Source organism: Ambystoma mexicanum, chromosome 1p (assembly GCF_040938575.1).
Source record: "Ambystoma mexicanum isolate Mex_15411 chromosome 1p, UKY_AmexF1_1, whole genome shotgun sequence".
Classification (NCBI taxonomy): Eukaryota; Metazoa; Chordata; class Amphibia; order Caudata; family Ambystomatidae; genus Ambystoma; species Ambystoma mexicanum.
Window position 1 is genome coordinate 1,475,540,599 of NC_090921.1, and position 25,100 is coordinate 1,475,565,698.

Genomic DNA, 25,100 nt, shown 5'->3' on the forward strand with positions numbered 1-25,100 from the left:
CCTGCAACTGGCCTCCCTCCTATGCTCCAGTCAGAAGGCATACTTTTTCTGACTGAGCATGGTGCTAATAACGCCAAGTTAGCGTATTTGATCCCTGTATTGGCCACTTTGTCAATTTGGGAAAAATGTCTGCAGAAGCATTAGATTGATGCAGAATTCCCACCCACAGCTTTAGATTTACTATGACAAGTTTACTGTTTTGTTGGAAGCAGCAGTCCATAAATGGTCACAGATCAGTACTGCTGTGGGAAATGACCAATGAGATGCATTTAATCTTCTTTGTCTCAGTATTACTTAAATGTGACGCAGGCCACACGTCAGTTTGAAGATAATTGTAATATTCATGAATTTCCTTCAGATCACATGGAGTTTTTCTTTAGATTGTTGTGAGGATAAGGGTTGTATGTGTGAATGAGTTAGGCATTTTTTTTCCAAGGGAAGAAAAAATCCCCCTGCAACTGGCCTCCCTCTTATGCTCCAGTCACTTTATCTGACTGAGCATGGTGCTAATCACGCCAAGTTAGCGAATTTGATCCCAGTATTGGCCACTTTGTCAATTTGGGAAATATTTCTGCAGAAGCATGAGACTGATGCAGAATTCCCACCCACAGCTTTAGATTTACTATGACTAGTTTGCTGTTTTGTTTCAAGCAGCAGTCCATAAATGGTCACGGGTCAGTACTGCTGCGGGACGTCCAATGAGATGCATTTAACCTTCTTTGTCCCAGTTCTACTTAAATGTGATTCAGGCCACAAGTCAGTTTGAAGATAATTGTAATATTCATGAATTTCCTTCAGATCACATGTAGTTTTCCTTTAGGTTGTTGTGAGGATAAGGGTTGTATTTGTGAATGAGTTAGGCATTTTTTTTCCAAGGGAAGAAAAAATCCCCCTGCAACTGGCCTCCCTCTTATGCTCCACTCAGAAACACGGCTCTCAGCTGGCCGATTAGCTCTGTTGGTTAGAGCATGGTGCTAATAAAGCCAAGGTCATGGGTTCGATCCCTGTATTGGCCACTTTGTCATTTTGGGAAATATTTCTGCAGAAGCATGAGATTGATGCAGAATTGGCACCCACAGCATTAGAATTACTAACACAAGATTGCTGTTTTGTTGGAAGCAGCTGTGCATACATGGTCACGGGTCAGTACTGCTGCGGGACATAACCAATGTTGTTGTGAGGATAAGGGTTGTATTTGTGAATGAGTTAGGCATTTTCTTTCAAGGGAAGTAAACTCCCCCCCGCAACTGGCCTCCCTCCTATGCTCCAGTCAGAAGGCGTACTTTTTCTGACTGAGCATGGTGCTAATCACGCCAAGTTAGCGAATTTGATCCCAGCATTGGCCACTTTGTCAATTTGGGAAATATTTCTGCAGAAGCATGAGATTGATGCAGAATTCCCACCCACAGCTTTAGATTTACTATGACAAGTTTACTGTTTTGTTGGAAGCAGCAGTCCATAAATGGTCACAGGTCAGTACTGCTGTGGGAAATGACCAATGAGATGCATTTAACCTTCTTTGTCCCAGTTCTACTTAAATGTGATGCAGGCTACAAGTCAGTTTGAAGATAATTGTCATATTCATGAATTTCCTTCAGATCACATGTAGTTTTTCTTTAGGTTGTTGTGAGGATAAGGGTTTTATGTGTGAATGAGTTAGGCATTTTTTTTCCAATGGAAGAAAAAATCCCCCTGCAACTGGCCTCCCTCTTATGCTCCAGTCAGAAACAGGACTCTCAGCTGGCCGGTTAGAGCGTGGTGCTAATAACGCCAAGGTCACGGGTTCGATCCCCGTATTGGCCACTTTGTCATTTTGGGAAATATTTCTGCAGAAGCATGAGATTGATGCAGAATTGGCACTCACAGCTTTAGAGTTACTAACACAAGATTGCTGTTTTGTTGGAAGCAGCTGTGCATACATGGTCACGGGTCAGTACTGCTGCGGGACATAACCAATGTTGTTGTGAGGATAAGGGCTGTATTTGTGAATGAGTTAGGCATTTTCTTTCAAGGGAAGAAAACTCCCCCCTGCAACTGGCCTCCCTCCTATGCTCCAGTCAGAAGGCATACTTTTTCTGACTGAGCATGGTGCTAATAACGCCAAGTTAGCGTATTTGATCCCTGTATTGGCCACTTTGTCAATTTGGGAAAAATGTCTGCAGAAGCATTAGATTGATGCAGAATTCCCACCCACAGCTTTAGATTTACTATGACAAGTTTACTGTTTTGTTGGAAGCAGCAGTCCATAAATGGTCACAGGTCAGTACTGCTGTGGGAAATGACCAATGAGATGCATTTAACCTTCTTTGTCTCAGTATTACTTAAATGTGACGCAGGCCACACGTCAGTTTGAAGATAATTGTAATATTCATGAATTTCCTTCAGATCACATGGAGTTTTTCTTTAGATTGTTGTGAGGATAAGGGTTGTATGTGTGAATGAGTTAGGCATTTTTTTTCCAAGGGAAGAAAAAATCCCCCTGCAACTGGCCTCCCTCTTATGCTCCAGTCACTTTATCTGACTGAGCATGGTGCTAATCACGCCAAGTTAGCGAATTTGATCCCAGTATTGGCCACTTTGTCAATTTGGGAAATATTTCTCCAGAAGCATGAGATTGATGCAGAATTCCCACCCACAGCTTTAGATTTACTATGACAAGTTTACTGTTTTGTTGGAAGCAGCAGTCCATAAATGGTCACAGGTCAGTACTGCTGTGGGAAATGACCAATGAGATGCATTTAACCTTCTTTGTCCCAGTTCTACTTAAATGTGATGCAGGCTACAAGTCAGTTTGAAGATAATTGTCATATTCATGAATTTCCTTCAGATCGCATGTAGTTTTTCTTTAGGTTGTTGTGAGGATAAGGGTTTTATGTGTGAATGAGTTAGGCATTTTTTTTCCAAGGGAAAACGACTCTCAGCTGGCCGGTTAGCTCAGTTGGTTAGAGCGTGGTGCTAATGACGCCAAGGTCACGGGTTCGATCCCCGTATTGGCCACTTTGTCATTTTGGGAAATATTTCTGCAGAAGCATGAGATTGATGCAGAATTGGCACTCACAGCTTTAGAGTTACTAACACAAGATTGCTGTTTTGTTGGTAGCAGCTGTGCATACATGGTCACGGGTCAGTACTGCTGCGGGACATAACCAATGTTGTTGTGAGGATAAGGGTTGTATTTGTGAATGAGTTAGGCATTTTCTTTCAAGGGAAGAAAACTACCCCCTGCAACTGGCCTCCCTCCCTTGCTCCAGTCAGAAGGCATACTTTTTCTGACTGAGCATGGTGCTAATCACGCCAAGTTAGCGAATTTGATCCCAGTATTCGCCACTTTGTCAATTTGGGAAATATTTCTGCAGAAGCATGAGATTGATGCAGAATTCCCACCCACAGCTTTAGATTTACTATGACAAGTTTGCTGTTTTGTTGGAAGCAGCAGTCCATAAATGGTCACAGGTCAGTACTGCTGTGGGAAATGACCAATGAGATGCATTTAACCTTCTTTGTCCCAGTTCTACTTAAATGTGATGCAGGCTACAAGTCAGTTTGAAGATAATTGTCATATTCATGAATTTCCTTCAGATCACATGTAGTTTTTCTTTAGGTTGTTGTGAGGATAAGGGTTTTATGTGTGAATGACTTAGGCATTTTTTTTCCAAGGGAAGAAAAAATCCCCCTGCAACTGGCCTCCCTCTTATGCTCCAGTCAGAAACAGGACTCTCAGCTGGTCGGATAGCTCAGTTGGTTAGAGCGTGGTGCTAATAACGCCAAGGTCACGGGTTCGATCCCCGTATTGGCCACTTTGTCATTTTGGGAAATATTTCTGCAGAAGCATGAGATTGTTGCAGAATTGGCACTCACAGCTTTAGAGTTACTAACACAAGATTGCTGTTTTGTAGGAAGCAGCTGTGCATACATAGTCACGGGTCAGTACTGCTGCAGACATAACCAATGTTGTTGTGAGGATAAGGGTTGTATTTGTGAATGAGTTAGGCATTTTCTTTCAAGGGAAGAAAACTCCCCCCTGCAACTGGCCTCCCTCCCTTGCTCCAGTCAGAAGGCATACTTTTTCTGACTGAGCATGGTGCTAATCACGCCAAGTTAGCGAATTTGATCCCAGTATTGGCCACTTTGTCAATTTGGGAAATATTTCTGCAGAAGCATGAGATTGATGCAGAACTCCCACCCACAGCTTTAGATTTACTATGACTAGTTTGCTATTTTGTTGGAAGCAGCAGTCCATAAATGGTCACAGGTCAGTACTGCTGTGGGAAATGACCAATGAGATGCATTTAACCTTCTTTGTCCCAGTGCTACTTAAATGTGATGCAGGCTACAAGTCAGTTTGAAGATAATTGTCATATTCGTGAATTTCCTTCAGATCACATTTAGTTTTTCTTTAGGTTGTTGTGAGGATAAGGGTTTTATGTGTGAATGAGTTAGGCATTTTTTTTCCAATGGAAGAAAAAATCCCCATGCAACTGGCCTCCCTCTTGTGCTCCACTCAGAAACAGGACTCTCAGCTGGCCGGTTAGAGCGTGGTGCTAATAACGCCAAGGTCACGGGTTCGATCCCTGTATTGGCCACTTTGTCATTTTGGGAAATATTTCTGCAGAAGCATGAGATTGATGCAGAATTGGCACTCACAGCTTTAGAGTTACTAACACAAGATTGCTGTTTTGTTGGAAGCAGCTGTGCATACATGGTCACGGGTCAGTACTGCTGCGGGACATAACCAATGTTGTTGTGAGGATAAGGGCTGTATTTGTGAATGAGTTAGGCATTTTCTTTCAAGGGAAGAAAGCTCCCCCCTGCAACTGGCCTCCCTCCTATGCTCCAGTCAGAAGGCATACTTTTTCTGACTGAGCATGGTGCTAATAACGCCAAGTTAGCGTATTTGATCCCTGTATTGGCCACTTTGTCAATTTGGGAAAAATGTCTGCAGAAGCATTAGATTGATGCAGTATTCCCACCCACAGCTTTAGATTTACTATGACAAGTTTACTGTTTTGTTGGAAGCAGCAGTCCATAAATGGTCACAGGTCAGTACTGCTGTGGGAAATGACCAATGAGATGCATTTAACCTTCTTTGTCCCAGTTCTACTTAAATGTGATGCAGGCTACAAGTCAGTTTGAAGATAATTGTCATATTCATGAATTTCCTTCAGATCACATGTAGTTTTTCTTTAGGTTGTTGTGAGGATAAGGGTTTTATGTGTGAATGAGTTAGGCATTTTTTTTCCAATGGAAGAAAAAATCCCCCTGCAACTGGCCTCCCTCTTATGCTCCAGTCAGAAACAGGACTCTCAGCTGGCCGGTTAGAGCGTGGTGCTAATAACGCCAAGGTCACGGGTTCGATCCCCGTATTGGCCACTTTGTCATTTTGGGAAATATTTCTGCAGAAGCATGAGATTGATGCAGAATTGGCACTCACAGCTTTAGAGTTACTAACACAAGATTGCTGTTTTGTTGGAAGCAGCTGTGCATACATGGTCACGGGTCAGTACTGCTGCGGGACATAACCAATGTTGTTGTGAGGATAAGGGCTGTATTTGTGAATGAGTTAGGCATTTTCTTTCAAGGGAAGAAAACTCCGCCCTGCAACTGGCCTCCCTCCTATGCTCCAGTCAGAAGGCATACTTTTTCTGACTGAGCATGGTGCTAATAACGCCAAGTTAGCGTATTTGATCCCTGTATTGGCCACTTTGTCAATTTGGGAAAAATGTCTGCAGAAGCATTAGATTGATGCAGAATTCCCACCCACAGCTTTAGATTTACTATGACAAGTTTACTGTTTTGTTGGAAGCAGCAGTCCATAAATGGTCACAGGTCAGTACTGCTGTGGGAAATGACCAATGAGATGCATTTAACCTTCTTTGTCCCAGTTCTACTTAAATGTGATGCAGGCTACAAGTCAGTTTGAAGATAATTGTCATATTCATGAATTTCCTTCAGATCACATGTAGTTTTTCTTTAGGTTGTTGTGAGGATAAGGGTTTTATGTGTGAAAGAGTTAGGCATTTTTTTTCCAATGGAAGAAAAAATCCCCCTGCAACTGGCCTCCCTCTTATGCTCCAGTCAGAAACAGGACTCTCAGCTGGCCGGTTAGCTCAGTTGGTTAGAGCGTGGTGCTAATAACGCCAAGGTCACGGGTTCGAGCCCCGTATTGGCCACTTTGTCATTTTGGGAAATATTTCTGCAGAAGCATGAGATTGTTGCAGAATTGGCACTCACAGCTTTAGAGTTACTAACACAAGATTGCTGTTTTGTTGGAAGCAGCTGTGCATACATAGTCACGGGTCAGTACTGCTGCGGACATAACCAATGTTGTTGTGAGGATAAGGGTTGTATTTGTGAATGAGTTAGGCATTTTCTTTCAAGGGAAGAAAACTCCCCCCTGCAACTGGCCTCCCTCCCTTGCTCCAGTCAGAAGGCATACTTTTTCTGACTGAGCATGGTCCTAATCACGCCAAGTTAGCGAATTTGATCCCAGTATTCGCCACTTTGTCAATTTGGGAAATATTTCTGCAGAAGCATGAGATTGATGCAGAACTCCCACCCACAGCTTTAGATTTACTATGACTAGTTTGCTATTTTGTTGGAAGCAGCAGTCCATAAATGGTCACAGGTCAGTACTGCTGTGGGAAATGACCAATGAGATGCATTTAACCTTCTTTGTCCCAGTTCTACTTAAATGTGATGCAGGCTACAAGTCAGTTTGAAGATAATTGTCATATTCATGAATTTCCTTCAGATCGCATGTAGTTTTTCTTTAGGTTGTTGTGAGGATAAGGGTTTTATGTGTGAATGAGTTAGGCATTTTTTTTCCAAGGGAAAACGACTCTCAGCTGGCCGGTTAGCTCAGTTGGTTAGAGCGTGGTGCTAATGACGCCAAGGTCACGGGTTCGATCCCCGTATTGGCCACTTTGTCATTTTGGGAAATATTTCTGCAGAAGCATGAGATTGATGCAGAATTGGCACTCACAGCTTTAGAGTTACTAACACAAGATTGCTGTTTTGTTGGTAGCAGCTGTGCATACATGGTCACGGGTCAGTACTGCTGCGGGACATAACCAATGTTGTTGTGAGGTTAAGGGTTGTATTTGTGAATGAGTTAGGCATTTTCTTTCAAGGGAAGAACACTACCCCCTGCAACTGGCCTCCCTCCTATGCTCCAGTCAGAAGGCATACTTTTTCTGACTGAGCATGGTGCTAATCACGCCAAGTTAGCGAATTTGATCCCAGTATTGGTCACTTTGTCAATTTGGGAAATATTTCTGCAGAAGCATGAGATTGATGCAGAATTCCCACCCACAGCTTTAGATTTACTATGACAAGTTTGCTGTTTTGTTGGAAGCAGCAGTCCATAAATGGTCACAGGTCAGTACTGCTGTGGGAAATGACCAATGAGATGCATTTAACCTTCTTTGTCCCAGTTCTACTTAAATGTGATGCAGGCTACAAGTCAGTTTGAAGATAATTGTCATATTCATGAATTTCCTTCAGATCACATGTAGTTTTTCTTTAGGTTGTTGTGAGGATAAGGGTTTTATGTGTGAATGACTTAGGCATTTTTTTTCCAAAAGAAAAAATCCCCCTGCAACTGGCCTCCCTCTTATGCTCCAATCAGAAACAGGACTCTCAGCTGGTCGGATAGCTCAGTTGGTTAGAGCGTGGTGCTAATAACGCCAAGGTCACGGGTTCGATCCCCGTATTGGCCACTTTGTCATTTTGGGAAATATTTCTGCAGAAGCATGAGATTGTTGCAGAATTGGCACTCACAGCTTTAGAGTTACTAACACAAGATTGCTGTTTTGTTGGAAGCAGCTGTGCATACATAGTCACGGGTCAGTACTGCTGCAGACATAACCAATGTTGTTGTGAGGATAAGGGTTGTATTTGTGAATGAGTTAGGCATTTTCTTTCAAGGGAAGAAAACTCCCCCCTGCAACTGGCCTCCCTCCCTTGCTCCAGTCAGAAGGCATACTTTTTCTGACTGAGCATGGTGCTAATCACGCCAAGTTAGCAAATTTGATCCCAGTATTGGCCACTTTGTCAATTTGGGAAATATTTCTGCAGAAGCATGAGATTGATGCAGAACTCCCACCCACAGCTTTAGATTTACTATGACTAGTTTGCTATTTTGTTGGAAGCAGCAGTCCATAAATGGTCACAGGTCAGTACTGCTGTGGGAAATGACCAATGAGATGCATTTAACCTTCTTTGTCCCAGTTCTACTTAAATGTGATGCAGGCTACAAGTCAGTTTGAAGATAATTGTCATATTCATGAATTTCCTTCAGATCGCATGTAGTTTTTCTTTAGGTTGTTGTGAGGATAAGGGTTTTATGTGTGAATGAGTTAGGCATTTTTTTTCCAAGGAAAAAGACTCTCAGCTGGCCGGTTAGCTCAGTTGGTGAGAGCGTGGTGCTAATAACGCCAAGGTCACGGGTTCGATCCCCGTATTGGCCACTTTGTCATTTTGGGAAATATTTCTGCAGAAGCATGAGATTGATGCAGAATTGGCACTCACAGCTTTAGAGTTACTAACACAAGATTGCTGTTTTGTTGGTAGCAGCTGTGCATACATGGTCACGGGTCAGTACTGCTGCGGGACATAACCAATGTTGTTGTGAGGATAAGGGTTGTATTTGTGAATGAGTTAGGCATTTTCTTTCAAGGGAAGAAAACTACCCCCTGCAACTGGCCTCCCTCCTATGCTCCAGTCAGAAGGCATACTTTTTCTGACTGAGCATGGTGCTAATCACGCCAAGTTAGCGAATTTGATCCCAGTATTGGTCACTTTGTCAATTTGGGAAATATTTCTGCAGAAGCATGAGATTGATGCAGAATTCCCACCCACAGCTTTAGATTTACTATGACTAGTTTGCTGTTTTGTTGGAAGCAGCAGTCCATAAATGGTCACAGGTCAGTACTGCTGTGGGAAATGACCAATGAGATGCATTTAACCTTCTTTGTCCCAGTGCTACTTAAATGTGATGCAGGCTACAAGTCAGTTTGAAGATAATTTTCATATTCGTGAATTTCCTTCAGATCACATTTAGTTTTTCTTTAGGTTGTTGTGAGGATAAGGGTTTTATGTGTGAATGAGTTAGGCATTTTTTTTCCAATGGAAGAAAAAATCCCCATGCAACTGGCCTCCCTCTTGTGCTCCAGTCAGAAACAGGACTCTCAGCTGGCCGGTTAGAGCGTGGTGCTAATAACGCCAAGGTCACGGGTTCGATCCCTGTATTGGCCACTTTGTCATTTTGGGAAATATTTCTGCAGAAGCATGAGATTGATGCAGAATTGGCACTCACAGCTTTAGAGTTACTAACACAAGATTGCTGTTTTGTTGGAAGCAGCTGTGCATACATGGTCATGGGTCAGTACTGCTGCGGGACATAACCAATGTTGTTGTGAGGATAAGGGCTGTATTTGTGAATGAGTTAGGCATTTTCTTTCAAGGGAAGAAAACTCCCCCCTGCAACTGGCCTCCCTCCTATGCTCCAGTCAGAAGGCATACTTTTTCTGACTGAGCATGGTGCTAATAACGCCAAGTTAGCGTATTTGATCCCTGTATTGGCCACTTTGTCAATTTGGGAAAAATGTCTGCAGAAGCATTAGATTGATGCAGAATTCCCACCCACAGCTTTAGATTTACTATGACAAGTTTACTGTTTTGTTGGAAGCAGCAGTCCATAAATGGTCACAGGTCAGTACTGCTGTGGGAAATGACCAATGAGATGCATTTAACCTTCTTTGTCCCAGTTCTACTTAAATGTGATGCAGGCTACAAGTCAGTTTGAAGATAATTGTCATATTCATGAATTTCCTTCAGATCACATGTAGTTTTTCTTTAGGTTGTTGTGAGGATAAGGGTTTTATGTGTGAATGAGTTAGGCATTTTTTTTCCAATGGAAGAAAAAATCCCCCTGAAACTGGCCTCCCTCTTATGCTCCAGTCAGAAACAGGACTCTCAGCTGGCCGGTTAGAGCGTGGTGCTAATAACGCCAAGGTCACGGGTTCGATCCCCGTATTGGCCACTTTGTCATTTTGGGAAATATTTCTGCAGAAGCATGAGATTGATGCAGAATTGGCACTCACAGCTTTAGAGTTACTAACACAAGATTGCTGTTTTGTTGGAAGCAGCTGTGCATACATGGTCACGGGTCAGTACTGCTGCGGGACATAACCAATGTTGTTGTGAGGATAAGGGCTGTATTTGTGAATGAGTTAGGCATTTTCTTTCAAGGGAAGAAAACTCCCCCCTGCAACTGGCCTCCCTCCTATGCTCCAGTCAGAAGGCATACTTTTTCTGACTGAGCATGGTGCTAATAACGCCAAGTTAGCGTATTTGATCCCTGTATTGGCCACTTTGTCAATTTGGGAAAAATGTCTGCAGAAGCATTAGATTGATGCAGAATTCCCACCAACAGCTTTAGATTTACTATGACAAGTTTACTGTTTTGTTGGAAGCAGCAGTCCATAAATGGTCACAGGTCAGTACTGCTGTGGGAAATGACCAATGAGATGCATTTAACCTTCTTTGTCCCAGTTCTACTTAAATGTGTTGCAGGCTACAAGTCAGTTTGAAGATAATTGTCATATTCATGAATTTCCTTCAGATCACATGTAGTTTTTCTTTAGGTTGTTGTGAGGATAAGGGTTTTATGTGTGAATGACTTAGGCATTTTTTTTCCAATGGAAGAAAAAATCCCCCTGCAACTGGCCTCCCTCTTATGCTCCAGTCAGAAACAGGACTCTCAGCTGGCCGGTTAGCTCAGTTGGTTAGAGCGTGGTGCTAATAACGCCAAGGTCACGGGTTCGATCCCCGTATTGGCCACTTTGTCATTTTGGGAAATATTTCTGCAGAAGCATGAGATTGTTGCAGAATTGGCACTCACAGCTTTAGAGTTACTAACACAAGATTGCTGTTTTGTTGGAAGCAGCTGTGCATACATAGTCACGGGTCAGTACTGCTGCGGACATAACCAATGTTGTTGTGAGGATAAGGGTTTTATTTGTGAATGAGTTAGGCATTTTCTTTCAAGGGAAGAAAACTCCCCCCTGCAACTGGCCTCCCTCCCTTGCTCCAGTCAGAAGGCATACTTTTTCTGACTGAGCATGGTGCTAATCACGCCAAGTTAGCGAATTTGATCCCAGTATTCGCCACTTTGTCAATTTGGGAAATATTTCTGCAGAAGCATGAGATTGATGCAGAACTCCCACCCACAGCTTTAGATTTACTATGACTAGTTTGCTATTTTGTTGGAAGCAGCAGTCCATAAATGGTCACAGGTCAGTACTGCTGTGGGAAATGACCAATGAGATGCATTTAACCTTCTTTGTCCCAGTTCTACTTAAATGTGATGCAGGCTACAAGTCAGTTTGAAGATAATTGTCATATTCATGAATTTCCTTCAGATCGCATGTAGTTTTTCTTTAGGTTGTTGTGAGGATAAGGGTTTTATGTGTGAATGAGTTAGGCATTTTTTTTCCAAGGGAAAAAGACTCTCAGCTGGCCGGTTAGCTCAGTTGGTTAGAGCGTGGTGCTAATGACGCCAAGGTCACGGGATCGATCCCCGTATTGGCCACTTTGTCATTTTGGGAAATATTTCTGCAGAAGCATGAGATTGATGCAGAATTGGCACTCACAGCTTTAGAGTTACTAACACAAGATTGCTGTTTTGTTGGTAGCAGCTGTGCATACATGGTCACGGGTCAGTACTGCTGCGGGACATAACCAATGTTGTTGTGAGGATAAGGGTTGTATTTGTGAATGAGTTAGGCATTTTCTTTCAAGGGAAGAAAACTACCCCCTGCAACTGGCCTCCCTCCTATGCTCCAGTCAGAAGGCATACTTTTTCTGACTGAGCATGGTGCTAATCACGCCAAGTTAGCGAATTTGATCCCAGTATTGGTCACTTTGTCAATTTGGGAAATATTTCTGCAGAAGCATGAGATTGATGCAGAATTCCCACCCACAGCTTTAGATTTACTATGACAAGTTTGCTGTTTTGTTGGAAGCAGCAGTCCATAAATGGTCACAGGTCAGTACTGCTGTGGGAAATGACCAATGAGATGCATTTAACCTTCTTTGTCCCAGTTCTACTTAAATGTGATGCAGGCTACAAGTCAGTTTGAAGATAATTGTCATATTCATGAATTTCCTTCAGATCACATGTAGTTTTTCTTTAGGTTGTTGTGAGGATAAGGGTTTTATGTGTGAATGACTTAGGCATTTTTTTTCCAAGGGAAGAAAAAATCCCCCTGCAACTGGCCTCCCTCTTATGCTCCAGTCAGAAACAGGACTCTCAGCTGGTCGGATAGCTCAGTTGCTTAGAGCGTGGTGCTAATAACGCCAAGGTCACGGGTTCGATCCCCGTATTGGCCACTTTGTCATTTTGGGAAATATTTCTGCAGAAGCATGAGATTGTTGCAGAATTGGCACTCACAGCTTTAGAGTTACTAACACAAGATTGCTGTTTTGTTGGAAGCAGCTGTGCATACATAGTCACGGGTCAGTACTGCTGCGGACATAACCAATGTTGTTGTGAGTATAAGGGTTGTATTTGTGAATGAGTTAGGCATTTTCTTTCAAGGGAAGAAAACTCCCCCCTGCAACTGGCCTCCCTCCCTTGCTCCAGTCAGAAGGCATACTTTTTCTGACTGAGCATGGTGCTAATCACGCCAAGTTAGCGAATTTGATCCCAGTATTGGCCACTTTGTCAATTTGGGAAATATTTCTGCAGAAGCATGAGATTGATGCAGAACTCCCACCCACAGCTTTAGATTTACTATGACTAGTTTGCTATTTTGTTGGAAGCAGCAGTCCATAAATGGTCACAGGTCAGTACTGCTGTGGGAAATGACCAATGAGATGCATTTAACCTTCTTTGTCCCAGTTCTACTTAAATGTGATGCAGGCTACAAGTCAGTTTGAAGATAATTGTCATATTCATGAATTTCCTTCAGATCGCATGTAGTTTTTCTTTAGGTTGTTGTGAGGATAAGGGTTTTATGTGTGAATGAGTTAGGCATTTTTTTTCCAATGGAAGAAAAAATCCCCATGCAACTGGCCTCCCTCTTGTGCTCCAGTCAGAAACAGGACTCTCAGCTGGCCGGTTAGAGCGTGGTGCTAATAACGCCAAGGTCACGGGTTCGATCCCTGTATTGGCCACTTTGTCATTTTGGGAAATATTTCTGCAGAAGCATGAGATTGATGCAGAATTGGCACTCACAGCTTTAGAGTTACTAACACAAGATTGCTGTTTTGTTGGAAGCAGCTGTGCATACATGGTCACGGGTCAGTACTGCTGCGGGACATAACCAATGTTGTTGTGAGGATAAGGGCTGTATTTGTGAATGAGTTAGGCATTTTCTTTCAAGGGAAGAAAGCTCCCCCCTGCAACTGGCCTCCCTCCTATGCTCCAGTCAGAAGGCATACTTTTTCTGACTGAGCATGGTGCTAATAACGCCAAGTTAGCGTATTTGATCCCTGTATTGGCCACTTTGTCAATTTGGGAAAAATGTCTGCAGAAGCATTAGATTGATGCAGGATTCCCACCCACAGCTTTAGATTTACTATGACAAGTTTACTGTTTTGTTGGAAGCAGCAGTCCATAAATGGTCACAGGTCAGTACTGCTGTGGGAAATGACCAATGAGATGCATTTAACCTTCTTTGTCCCAGTTCTACTTAAATGTGATGCAGGCTACAAGTCAGTTTGAAGATAATTGTCATATTCATGAATTTCCTTCAGATCACATGTAGTTTTTCTTTAGGTTGTTGTGAGGATAAGGGTTTTATGTGTGAATGAGTTAGGCATTTTTTTTCCAATGGAAGAAAAAATCCCCCTGCAACTGGCCTCCCTCTTATGCTCCAGTCAGAAACAGGACTCTCAGCTGGCCGGTGAGAGCGTGGTGCTAATAACGCCAAGGTCACGGGTTCGATCCCCGTATTGGCCACTTTGGCATTTTGGGAAATATTTCTGCAGAAGCATGAGATTGATGCAGAATTGGCACTCACAGCTTTAGAGTTACTAACACAAGATTGCTGTTTTGTTGGAAGCAGCTGTGCATACATGGTCACGGGTCAGTACTGCTGCGGGACATAACCAATGTTGTTGTGAGGATAAGGGCTGTATTTGTGAATGAGTTAGGCATTTTCTTTCAAGGGAAGAAAACTCCGCCCTGCAACTGGCCTCCCTCCTATGCTCTAGTCAGAAGGCATACTTTTTCTGACTGAGCATGGTGCTAATAACGCCAAGTTAGCGTATATGATCCCTGTATTGGCCACTTTGTCAATTTGGGAAAAATGTCTGCAGAAGCATTAGATTGATGCAGAATTCCCACCCACAGCTTTAGATTTACTATGACAAGTTTACTGTTTTGTTGGAAGCAGCAGTCCATAAATGGTCACAGGTCAGTACTGCTGTGGGAAATGACCAATGAGATGCATTTAACCTTCTTTGTCCCAGTTCTACTTAAATGTGATGCAGGCTACAAGTCAGTTTGAAGATAATTGTCATATTCATGAATTTCCTTCAGATCACATGTAGTTTTTCTTTAGGTTGTTGTGAGGATAAGGGTTTTATGTGTGAATGAGTTAGGCATTTTTTTTCCAATGGAAGAAAAAATCCCCCTGCAACTGGCCTCCCTCTTATGCTCCAGTCAGAAATAGGACTCTCAGCTGGCCGGTTAGAGCGTGGTGCTAATAACGCCAAGGTCACGGGTTCGATCCCCGTATTTGGCATTTTGGGAAATATTTCTGCAGAAGCATGAGATTGATGCAGAATTGGCACTCACAGCTTTAGAGTTACTAACACAAGATTGCTGTTTTGTTGGAAGCAGCTGTGCATACATGGTCACGGGTCAGTACTGCTGCGGGACATAACCAATGTTGTTGTGAGGATAAGGGCTGTATTTGTGAATGAGTTAGGCATTTTCTTTCAAGGGAAGAAAACTCCGCCCTGCAACTGGCCTCCCTCCTATGCTCTAGTCAGAAGGCATACTTTTTCTGACTGAGCATGGTGCTAATAACGCCAAGTTAGCGTATATGATCCCTGTATTGGCCACTTTGTCAATTTGGGAAAAATGTCTGCAGAAGCATTAGATTGATGCAGAATTCCCACCCACAGCTTTAGATTTACTATGACAAGTTTACTGTTTTGTTGGAAGCAGCAGTCCATAAATGGTCACAGGTCAGTACTGCTGTGGGAAATGACCAATGAGATGCATTTAACCTTCTTTGTCCCAGTTCTACTTAAATGTGATGCAGGCTACAAGTCAGTTTGAAGATAATTGTCATATTCATGAATTTCCTTCAGATCACATGTAGTTTTTCTTTAGGTTGTTGTTAGGATAAGGGTTTTATGTGTGAATGACTTAGGCATTTTTTTTCCAAGGGAAGAAAAAATCCCCCTGCAACTGGCCTCCCTCTTATGCTCCAGTCAGAAATGAGACTCTCAGCTGGCCGGTTAGCTCAGTTGGTTAGAGCGTGGTGCTAATAACGCCAAGGTCACGGGTTCGATCCCCGTATTGGCCACTTTGTCATTTTGGGAAATATTTCTGCAGAAGCATGAGATTGTTGCAGAATTGGCACTCACAGCTTTAGAGTTACTAACACAAGATTGCTGTTTTGTTGGAAGCAGCTGTGCATACATGGTCACGGGTCAGTACTGCTGCGGGACATAACCAATGTTGTTGTGAGGATAAGGGCTGTATTTGTGAATGAGTTAGGCATTTTCTTTCAAGGGAAGAAAACTCCCCCCTGCAACTGGCCTCCCTCCCTTGCTCCAGTCAGAAGGCATACTTTTTCTGACTGAGCATGGTGCTAATCATGCCAAGTTAGCGAATTTGATCCCAGTATTGGCCACTTTGTCAATTTGGGAAAAATGTCTGCAGAAGCATTAGATTGATGCAGAATTCCCACCCACAGCTTTAGATTTACTATGACAAGTTTACTGTTTTGTTGGAAGCAGCAGTCCATAAATGGTCACAGGTCAGTACTGCTGTGGGAAATGACCAATGAGATGCATTTAACCTTCTTTGTCCCAGTTCTACTTAAATGTGATGCAGGCTACAAGTCAGTTTGAAGATAATTGTCATATTCATGAATTTCCTTCAGATCACATGTAGTTTTTCTTTAGGTTGTTGTGAGGATAAGGGTTTTATGTGTGAATGACTTAGGCATTTTTTTTCCAAGGGAAGAAAAAATCCCCCTGCAACTGGCCTCCCTCTTATGCTCCAGTCAGAAATGAGTCTCTCAGCTGGCCGGTTAGCTCAGTTGGTTAGAGCGTGGTGCTAATAACGCCAAGGTCATGGGTTCGTATTGGCCACTTTGTCATTTTGGGAAATATTTCTGCAGAAGCATGAGATTGTTGCAGAATTGGCACTCACAGCTTTAGAGTTACTAACACAAGATTGCTGTTTTGTTGGAAGCAGCTGTGCATACATAGTCACGGGTCAGTACTGCTGCGGACATAACCAATGTTGTTGTGAGGATAAGGGTTGTATTTGTGAATGAGTTAGGCATTTTCTTTCAAGGGAAGAAAACTCCCCCCTGCAACTGGCCTCCCTCCCTTGCTCCAGTCAGAAGGCATACTTTTTCTGACTGAGCATGGTGCTAATCACGCCAAGTTAGCGAATTTGATCCCAGTATTCGCCACTTTGTCAATTTGGGAAATATTTCTGCAGAAGCATGAGATTGATGCAGAACTCCCACCCACAGCTTTAGATTTACTATGACTAGTTTGCTATTTTGTTGGAAGCAGCAGTCCATAAATGATCACAGGTCAGTACTGCTGTGGGAAATGACCAATGAGATGCATTTAACCTTCTTTGTCCCAGTTCTACTTAAATGTGATGCAGGCTACAAGTCAGTTTGAAGATAATTGTCATATTCATGAATTTCCTTCAGATCGCATGTAGTTTTTCTTTAGGTTGTTGTGAGGATAAGGGTTTTATGTGTGAATGAGTTAGGCATTTTTTTTCCAAGGGAAAACGACTCTCAGCTGGCCGGTTAGCTCAGTTGGTTAGAGCGTGGTGCTAATGACGCCAAGGTCACGGGTTCGATCCTCGTATTGGCCACTTTGTCATTTTGGGAAATATTTCTGCAGAAGCATGAGATTGATGCAGAATTGGCACTCACAGCTTTAGAGTTACTAACACAAGATTGCTGTTTTGTTGGTAGCAGCTGTGCATACATGGTCACGGGTCAGTACTGCTGCGGGACATAACCAATGTTGTTGTGAGGATAAGGGTTGTATTTGTGAATGAGTTAGGCATTTTCTTTCAAGGGAAGAAAACTACCCCCTGCAACTGGCCTCCCTCCTATGCTCCAGTCAGAAGGCATACTTTTTCTGAATGAGCATGGTGCTAATCACGCCAAGTTAGCGAATTTGATCCCAGTATTGGTCACTTTGTCAATTTGGGAAATATTTCTGCAGAAGCATGAGATTGATGCAGAAATCCCACCCACAGCTTTAGATTTACTATGACTAGTTTGCTGTTTTGTTGGAAGCAGCAGTCCATAAATGGTCACAGGTCAGTACTGCTGTGGGAAATGACCAATGAGATGCATTTAACCTTCTTTGTCCCACTGCTGTGGGAAATGACCAATGAGATGCATTTAACCTTCTTTGTCCCAGTGCTACTTAAATGTGATGCAGGCTACAAGTCAGTTTGAAGATAATTGTCATATTCGTGAATTTCCTTCAGATCACATTTAGTTTTTCTTTAGGTTGTTGTGAGGATGAGGGTTTTATGTGTGAATGAGTTAGGCATTTTTTTTCCAAGGGAAAACGACTCTCAGCTGCCCGTTTAGCTCAGTTGGTTAGAGCGTGGTGCTAATGACGCCAAGGTCACGGGTTCGATCCCAGTATTGGTCACTTTGTCAATTTGGGAAATATTTCTGCAGAAGCATGAGATTGATGCAGAATTCCCACCCACAGCTTTAGATTTACTATGACAAGTTTACTGTTTTGTTGGAAGCAGCAGTCCATAAATGGTCACAGGTCAGTACTGCTGTGGGAAATGACCAATGAGATGCATTTAACCTTCTTTGTCCCAGTTCTACTTAAATGTGATGCAGGCTACAAGTCAGTTTGAAGATAATTGTCATATTCATGAATTTCCTTCAGATCACATGTAGTTTTTCTTTAGGTTGTTGTGAGGATAAGGGTTTTATGTGTGAATGAGTTAGGCATTTTTTTTCCAATGGAAGAAAAAATCCCCCTGCAACTGGCCTCCCTCTTATGCTCCAGTCAGAAACAGGACTCTCAGCTGGCCGGTTAGAGCGTGGTGCTAATAACGCCAAGGTCACGGGTTCGATCCCCGTATTGGCCACTTGGTCATTTTGGGAAATATTTCTGCAGAAGCATGAGATTGATGCAGAATTGGCACTCACAGCTTTAGAGTTACTAACACAAGATTGCTGTTTTGTTGGAAGCAGCTGTGCATACATGGTCACTGGTCAGTACTGCTGCGGGACATAACCAATGTTGTTGTGAGGATAAGGGCTGTATTTGTGAATGAGTTAGGCATTTTCTTTCAAGGGAAGAAAACTCCCCCCTGCAACTGGCCTCCCTCCTATGCTCCAGTCAGAAGGCATACTTTTTCTGACTGAGCATGGTGCTAATAACGCCAAGTTAGCGTATTTGATCCCTGTATTGGCCACTTTGTCAATTTGGGAAAAATGTCTGCAGAAGCATTAGATTGATGCAGAATTCCCACCCACAGCTTTAGATTTACTATGACAAGTTTACTGTTTTGTTGGAAGCAGCAGTCCATAAATGGTCACAGGTCAGTACTGCTGTGGGAAATGACCAATGAGATGCATTTAACCTTCTTTGTCTCAGTTCTACTTAAATGTGATGCAGGCCACAAGTCAGTTTGAAGATAATTGTAATATTCATGAATTTCCTTCAGATCACATGGAGTTTTTCTTTAGATTGTTGTGAGGATAAGGGTTGTATGTGTGAATGAGTTAGGCATTTTTTTTCCAAGGGAAGAAAAAATCCCCCTGCAACTGGCCTCCCTCTTATGCTCCAGTCACTTTATCTGACTGAGCATGGTGCTAATCACGCCAAGTTAGCGAATTTGATCCCAGTATTGGCCACTTTGTCAATTTGGGAAATATTTCTGCAGAAGCATGAGACTGATGCAGAATTCCCACCCACAGCTTTAGATTTACTATGACTAGTTTGCTGTTTTGTTTCAAGCAGCAGTCCATAAATGGTCACGGGTCAGTACTGCTGCGGGACATAACCAATGTTGTTGTGAGGATAACGGTTGGATTTGTGAATGAGTTAGGCATTTTCTTTCAAGGGAAGTAAACTCCCCCCTGCAACTGGCCTCCCTCTTATGCTCCACTCAGAAACACGGCTCTCAGCTGGCCGGTTAGCTCAGTTGGTTAGAGCGTGGTGCTAATAAAGCAAAGGTCATGGGTTCGATCCCTGTATTGGCCACTTTGTCATTTTGGGAAATATTTCTGCAGAAGCATGAGATTGATGCAGAATTGGCACCGACAGCATTAGAATTACTAACACAAGATTGCTGTTTTGTTGGAAGCAGCTGTGCATACATGGTCACGGGTCAGTACTGCTGCGGGACATAACCAATGTTGTTGTGAGGATAAGGGTTGTATTTGTGAATGAGTTAGGCATTTTCTTTCAAGGGAAGTAAACTCCCCCCCGCAACTGGCCTCCCTCCTATGCTCCAGTCAGAAGGCGTACTTTTTCTGACTGAGCATGGTGCTAATCACGCCATGTTAGCGAATTTGATCCCAGCATTGGCCACTTTGTCAATTTGGGAAATATTTCTGCAGAAGCATGAGATTGATGCAGAATTCCCACCCACAGCTTTAGATTTACTATGACTAGTTTGCTGTTTTGTTTCAAGCAGCATTCCATAAATGGTCACGGGTCAGTACTGCTGCGGCACTTCCAATGAGATGCATTTAACCTTCTTTGTCCCAGTTCTACTTAAATGTGATGCAGGCCACAAGTCAGTTTGAAGATAATTGTAATATTCATGAATTTCCTTCAGATCACATGTAGTTTTTCTTTAGGTTGTTGTGAGGATAAGGGTTGTATGTGTGAATGAGTTAGGCATTTTTTTTCCAAGGTTAGAAAAAATCCCCCTGCAACTGGCCTCCCTCCTATGCTCCAGTCAGAAGGCATACTTTTTCTGACTGAGCATGGTGCTAATCACGCCAAGTTAGCGAATTTGATCCCAGTATTGGCCACTTTGTCAATATGGGAAATATTTCTGCAGAAGCATGAGATTGATGCAGAATTCCCACCCACAGCTTTAGATTTACTAAGACTATTTTGCTGTTTTGTTACAAGCAGCAGTCCATAAATGGTCACGGGTCAGTACTGCTGCGGGACTTCCAATGAGATGCATTAAACCTTCTTTGTCCCAGTTCTACCTAAATGTGATGCAGGCTACAAGTCAGTTTGAAGATAATTGTCATATTCATGAATTTCCTTCAGATCACATGTAGTTTTTCTTTAGGTTGTTGTGAGGATAAGGGTTTTATGTGTGAATGAGTTAGGCATTTTTTTCCAAGGGAAGAAAAAATACCCCTGCAACTGGCCTCCCTCTTATGCGCCAGTCAGAAACAGGACTCTCAGCTGGCCGGTTAGCTCAGTTGGTTAGAGCATGGTGCTAATAACGCCATGGTTACGGGTTTGATCCCCGTATTGGGCACTTTGTCATTTTGGGAAATATTTCTGCAGAATCATGAGATTGATGCAGAATTGGCACTCACAGCTTTAGAGTTACTAATGACCAATGAGATCCATTTAACCTTCTTTGTCCCAGTTCTACTAAAATGTGATGCAGGCTACAAGTCAGTTTGAAGATAATTGGCATATTCATGAATTTCCTTCAGATCACATGTAGTTTTTCTTTAGGTTGTTGTGAGGATAAGGGTTTTATGTGTGAATGAGTTAGGCATTTTTTTTTCCAAGGGAAGAAAAAGTCCCCCTGCAACTGGCCTCCCTCTTATGCTCCAGTCAGAAATATGCCTCTCAGCTGGCCGGTTAGCTCAGTTGGTTAGAGCGTGGTGCTAATAACTCCAAGGTCACGGGTTCGATCCCCGTATTGGCCACTTTGTCATTTTGGGAAATATTTCTGCAGAAGGATGAGATTGATGCAGAATTGGCACTCACAGCTTTAGAGTTACTAACACAAGATTGCTGTTTTGTTGGAACAGCTGTGCATACATAGTCATGGGTCAGTACTGCTGCAGACATAACTAATGTTGTTGTGAGGATAAGGGCTGTATTTGTGAATGAGTTAGGCATTTTCTTTCAAGGGAAGAAAACTCCCCCCTGCAACTGGCCTCCCTCCTATGCTCCAGTCAGAAGGCATACTTTTTCTGAATGAGCATGGTGCTAATCACGCCAAGTTAGTGAATTTGATACCAGTATTGGCCACTTTGTCAATTTGGGAAATATTTCTGCAGAAGCATGAGATTGATGCAGAACTCCCACCCACAGCTTTAGATTTACTATGACTAGTTTGCTATTTTGTTGGAAGCAGCAGTCCATAAATGGTCACAGGTCAGTACTGCTGTGGGAAATGACCAATGAGATGCATTTAACCTCCTTTGTCCCAGTTCTACTTAAATGTGATGCAGGCTACAAGTCAGTTTGAAGATAATTGTCATATTCATGAATTTCCTTCAGATCGCATGTAGTTTTTCTTTAGGTTGTTGTGAGGATAAGGGTTTTATGTGTGAATGAGTTAGGCATTTTTTTTCCAAGGGAAAAAGACTCTCAGCTGGCCGGTTAGCTCAGTTGGTTAGAGCGTGGTGCTGATAACGCCAAGGTCACGGGTTCGATCCCCGTATTGGCCACTTTGTCATTTTGGGAAATATTTCTGCAGAAGCATGAGATTGATGCAGAATTGGCACTCACAGCTTTAGAGTTACTAACACAAGATTGCTGTTTTGTTGGTAGCAGCTGTGCATACATGGTCACGGGTCAGTACTGCTGCGGGACATAACCAATGTTGTGAGGATAAGGGTTGTATTTGTGAATGAGTTAGGCATTTTCTTTCAATGGAAGAAAACTACCCACTGCAACTGGCCTCCCTCCTATGCTCCAGTCAGAAGGCATACTTTTTCTGACTGAGCATGGTGCTAATCACGCCAAGTTAGCGAATTTGATCCCAGTATTGGTCACTTTGTCAATTTGGGAAATATTTCTGCAGAAGCATGAGATTGATGCAGAATTCCCACCCACAGCTTTAGATTTACTATGACTAGTTTCCTCTTTTGTTGGAAGCAGCAGTCCATAAATGGTCACAGGTCAGTACTGCTGTGGGAAATGACCAATGAGATGCATTTAACCTTCTTTGTCCCAGTTCTACTTAAATGTGATGCAGGCTACAAGTCAGTTTGAAGATAATTGTCATATTCATGAATTTCCTTCAGATCACATGTAGTTTTTCTTTAGGTTGTTGTGAGGATAAGGGTTTTATGTGTGAATGACTTAGGCATTTTTTTTCCAAGGGAAGAAAAAATCCCCCTACAACTGGCCTCCCTCTTATGCTCCAGTCAGAAACAAGACTCTCAGCTGGTTGGTTAGCTCAGTTGGTTAGAGTGTGGAGCTAATAACGCCAAGGTCACGGGTTCGATCCCCGTATTGGCCTCTTTGTCATTTTGGGAAATATTTCTGCAGAAGCATGAGATTGTTGCAGAATTGGCACTCACAGCTTTAGAGTTACTAACACAAGATTGCTGTTTTGTTGGAAGCAGCTGTGCATACATAGTCACGGGTCAGTACTGCTGCGGACATAACCAATGTTGTTGTGAGGATAAGGGTTTTATTTGTGAATGAGTTAGGCATTTTCTTTCAAGGGAAGAAAACTCCCCCCTGCAACTGGCCTCCCTCCCTTGCTCCAGTCAGAAGGCATACTTTTTCTGACTGAGCATGGTGCTAATCACGCCAAGTTAGCGAATTTGATCCCAGTATTCGCCACTTTGTCAATTTGGGAAATATTTCTGCAGAAGCATGAGATTGATGCAGAACTCCCACCCACAGCTTTAGATTTACTATGACTAGTTTGCTATTTTGTTGGAAGCAGCAGTCCATAAATGGTCACAGGTCAGTACTGCTGTGGGAAATGACCAATGAGATGCATTTAACCTTCTTTGTCCCAGTTCTACTTAAATGTGATGCAGGCTACAAGTCAGTTTGAAGATAATTGTCATATTCATGAATTTCCTTCAGATCGCATGTAGTTTTTCTTTAGGTTGTTGTGAGGATAAGGGTTTTATGTGTGAATGAGTTAGGCATTTTTTTTCCAAGGGAAAAAGACTCTCAGCTGGCCGGTTAGCTCAGTTGGTTAGAGCGTGGTGCTAATGACGCCAAGGTCACGGGATCGATCCCCGTATTGGCCACTTTGTCATTTTGGGAAATATTTCTGCAGAAGCATGAGATTGATGCAGAATTGGCACTCACAGCTTTAGAGTTACTAACACAAGATTGCTGTTTTGTTGGTAGCAGCTGTGCATACATGGTCACGGGTCAGTACTGCTGCGGGACATAACCAATGTTGTTGTGAGGATAAGGGTTGTATTTGTGAATGAGTTAGGCATTTTCTTTCAAGGGAAGAAAACTACCCCCTGCAACTGGCCTCCCTCCTATGCTCCAGTCAGAAGGCATACTTTTTCTGACTGAGCATGGTGCTAATCACGCCAAGTTAGCGAATTTGATCCCAGTATTGGTCACTTTGTCAATTTGGGAAATATTTCTGCAGAAGCATGAGATTGATGCAGAATTCCCACCCACAGCTTTAGATTTACTATGACAAGTTTGCTGTTTTGTTGGAAGCAGCAGTCCATAAATGGTCACAGGTCAGTACTGCTGTGGGAAATGACCAATGAGATGCATTTAACCTTCTTTGTCCCAGTTCTACTTAAATGTGATGCAGGCTACAAGTCAGTTTGAAGATAATTGTCATATTCATGAATTTCCTTCAGATCACATGTAGTTTTTCTTTAGGTTGTTGTGAGGATAAGGGTTTTATGTGTGAATGACTTAGGCATTTTTTTTCCAAGGGAAGAAAAAATCCCCCTGCAACTGGCCTCCCTCTTATGCTCCAGTCAGAAACAAGACTCTCAGCTGGTTGGTTAGCTCAGTTGGTTAGAGCGTGGTGCTAATAACGCCAAGGTCACGGGTTCGATCCCCGTATTGGCCTCTTTGTCATTTTGGGAAATATTTCTGCAGAAGCATGAGATTGATGCAGAATTGGCACTCACAGCTTTAGAGTTACTAACACAAGATTGCTGTTTTGTTGGAAGCAGCTGTGCATACATGGTCACGGGTCAGTACTGCTGCGGGACATAACCAATGTTGTTGTGAGGATAAGGGCTGTATTTGTGAATGAGTTAGGCATTTTCTTTCAAGGGAAGAAAGCTCCCCCCTGCAACTGGCCTCCCTCCTATGCTCCAGTCAGAAGGCATACTTTTTCTGACTGAGCATGGTGCTAATAACGCCAAGTTAGCGTATTTGATCCCTGTATTGGCCACTTTGTCAATTTGGGAAAAATGTCTGCAGAAGCATTAGATTGATGCAGGATTCCCACCCACAGCTTTATATTTACTATGACAAGTTTACTGTTTTGTTGGAAGCAGCAGTCCATAAATGGTCACAGGTCAGTACTGCTGTGGGAAATGACCAATGAGATGCATTTAACCTTCTTTGTCCCAGTTCTACTTAAATGTGATGCAGGCTACAAGTCAGTTTGAAGATAATTGTCATATTCATGAATTTCCTTCAGATCACATGTAGTTTTTCTTTAGGTTGTTGTGAGGATAAGGGTTTTATTTGTGAATGAGTTAGGCATTTTTTTTCCAATGGAAGAAAAAATCCCCCTGCAACTGGCCTCCCTCTTATGCTCCAGTCAGAAACAGGACTCTCAGCTGGCCGGTGAGAGCGTGGTGCTAATAACGCCAAGGTCACGGGTTCGATCCCCGTATTGGCCACTTTGGCATTTTGGGAAATATTTCTGCAGAAGCATGAGATTGATGCAGAATTGGCACTCACAGCTTTAGAGTTACTAACACAAGATTGCTGTTTTGTTG

The 25,100-nt window shown here is 42.8% G+C and overlaps 15 non-coding genes across 15 annotated transcripts; all 15 read left to right on the forward strand.

The window, feature by feature from the left end:
* The first annotated feature begins 2,923 nt into the window (after positions 1-2,923).
* Positions 2,924-2,997, forward strand: TRNAI-AAU (transfer RNA isoleucine (anticodon AAU)). Its single transcript has one exon. It is a non-coding gene; the product is annotated as a tRNA-Ile (tRNA).
* A 726-nt stretch (positions 2,998-3,723) lies between these two features.
* On the forward strand, positions 3,724-3,797 carry TRNAI-AAU (transfer RNA isoleucine (anticodon AAU)). The gene has a single exon. It is a non-coding gene; the product is annotated as a tRNA-Ile (tRNA).
* A 2,299-nt stretch (positions 3,798-6,096) lies between these two features.
* TRNAI-AAU (transfer RNA isoleucine (anticodon AAU)) lies at positions 6,097-6,170 on the forward strand. The gene has a single exon. It is a non-coding gene; the product is annotated as a tRNA-Ile (tRNA).
* A 677-nt stretch (positions 6,171-6,847) lies between these two features.
* TRNAI-AAU (transfer RNA isoleucine (anticodon AAU)) lies at positions 6,848-6,921 on the forward strand. Its single transcript has one exon. It is a non-coding gene; the product is annotated as a tRNA-Ile (tRNA).
* A 723-nt stretch (positions 6,922-7,644) lies between these two features.
* On the forward strand, positions 7,645-7,718 carry TRNAI-AAU (transfer RNA isoleucine (anticodon AAU)). Its single transcript has one exon. It is a non-coding gene; the product is annotated as a tRNA-Ile (tRNA).
* Positions 7,719-8,394: 676 nt separating this feature from the next.
* Positions 8,395-8,468, forward strand: TRNAI-AAU (transfer RNA isoleucine (anticodon AAU)). Its single transcript has one exon. It is a non-coding gene; the product is annotated as a tRNA-Ile (tRNA).
* Positions 8,469-10,768: 2,300 nt separating this feature from the next.
* On the forward strand, positions 10,769-10,842 carry TRNAI-AAU (transfer RNA isoleucine (anticodon AAU)). Its single transcript has one exon. It is a non-coding gene; the product is annotated as a tRNA-Ile (tRNA).
* A 677-nt stretch (positions 10,843-11,519) lies between these two features.
* On the forward strand, positions 11,520-11,593 carry TRNAI-AAU (transfer RNA isoleucine (anticodon AAU)). The gene has a single exon. It is a non-coding gene; the product is annotated as a tRNA-Ile (tRNA).
* Positions 11,594-15,471: 3,878 nt separating this feature from the next.
* On the forward strand, positions 15,472-15,545 carry TRNAI-AAU (transfer RNA isoleucine (anticodon AAU)). The gene has a single exon. It is a non-coding gene; the product is annotated as a tRNA-Ile (tRNA).
* Positions 15,546-17,015: 1,470 nt separating this feature from the next.
* On the forward strand, positions 17,016-17,089 carry TRNAI-AAU (transfer RNA isoleucine (anticodon AAU)). Its single transcript has one exon. It is a non-coding gene; the product is annotated as a tRNA-Ile (tRNA).
* A 2,304-nt stretch (positions 17,090-19,393) lies between these two features.
* On the forward strand, positions 19,394-19,467 carry TRNAY-AUA (transfer RNA tyrosine (anticodon AUA)). Its single transcript has one exon. It is a non-coding gene; the product is annotated as a tRNA-Tyr (tRNA).
* Positions 19,468-21,042: 1,575 nt separating this feature from the next.
* TRNAI-AAU (transfer RNA isoleucine (anticodon AAU)) lies at positions 21,043-21,116 on the forward strand. The gene has a single exon. It is a non-coding gene; the product is annotated as a tRNA-Ile (tRNA).
* A 676-nt stretch (positions 21,117-21,792) lies between these two features.
* On the forward strand, positions 21,793-21,866 carry TRNAI-GAU (transfer RNA isoleucine (anticodon GAU)). The gene has a single exon. It is a non-coding gene; the product is annotated as a tRNA-Ile (tRNA).
* A 1,474-nt stretch (positions 21,867-23,340) lies between these two features.
* TRNAI-AAU (transfer RNA isoleucine (anticodon AAU)) lies at positions 23,341-23,414 on the forward strand. Its single transcript has one exon. It is a non-coding gene; the product is annotated as a tRNA-Ile (tRNA).
* A 726-nt stretch (positions 23,415-24,140) lies between these two features.
* On the forward strand, positions 24,141-24,214 carry TRNAI-AAU (transfer RNA isoleucine (anticodon AAU)). The gene has a single exon. It is a non-coding gene; the product is annotated as a tRNA-Ile (tRNA).
* Positions 24,215-25,100: the final 886 nt, after the last annotated feature.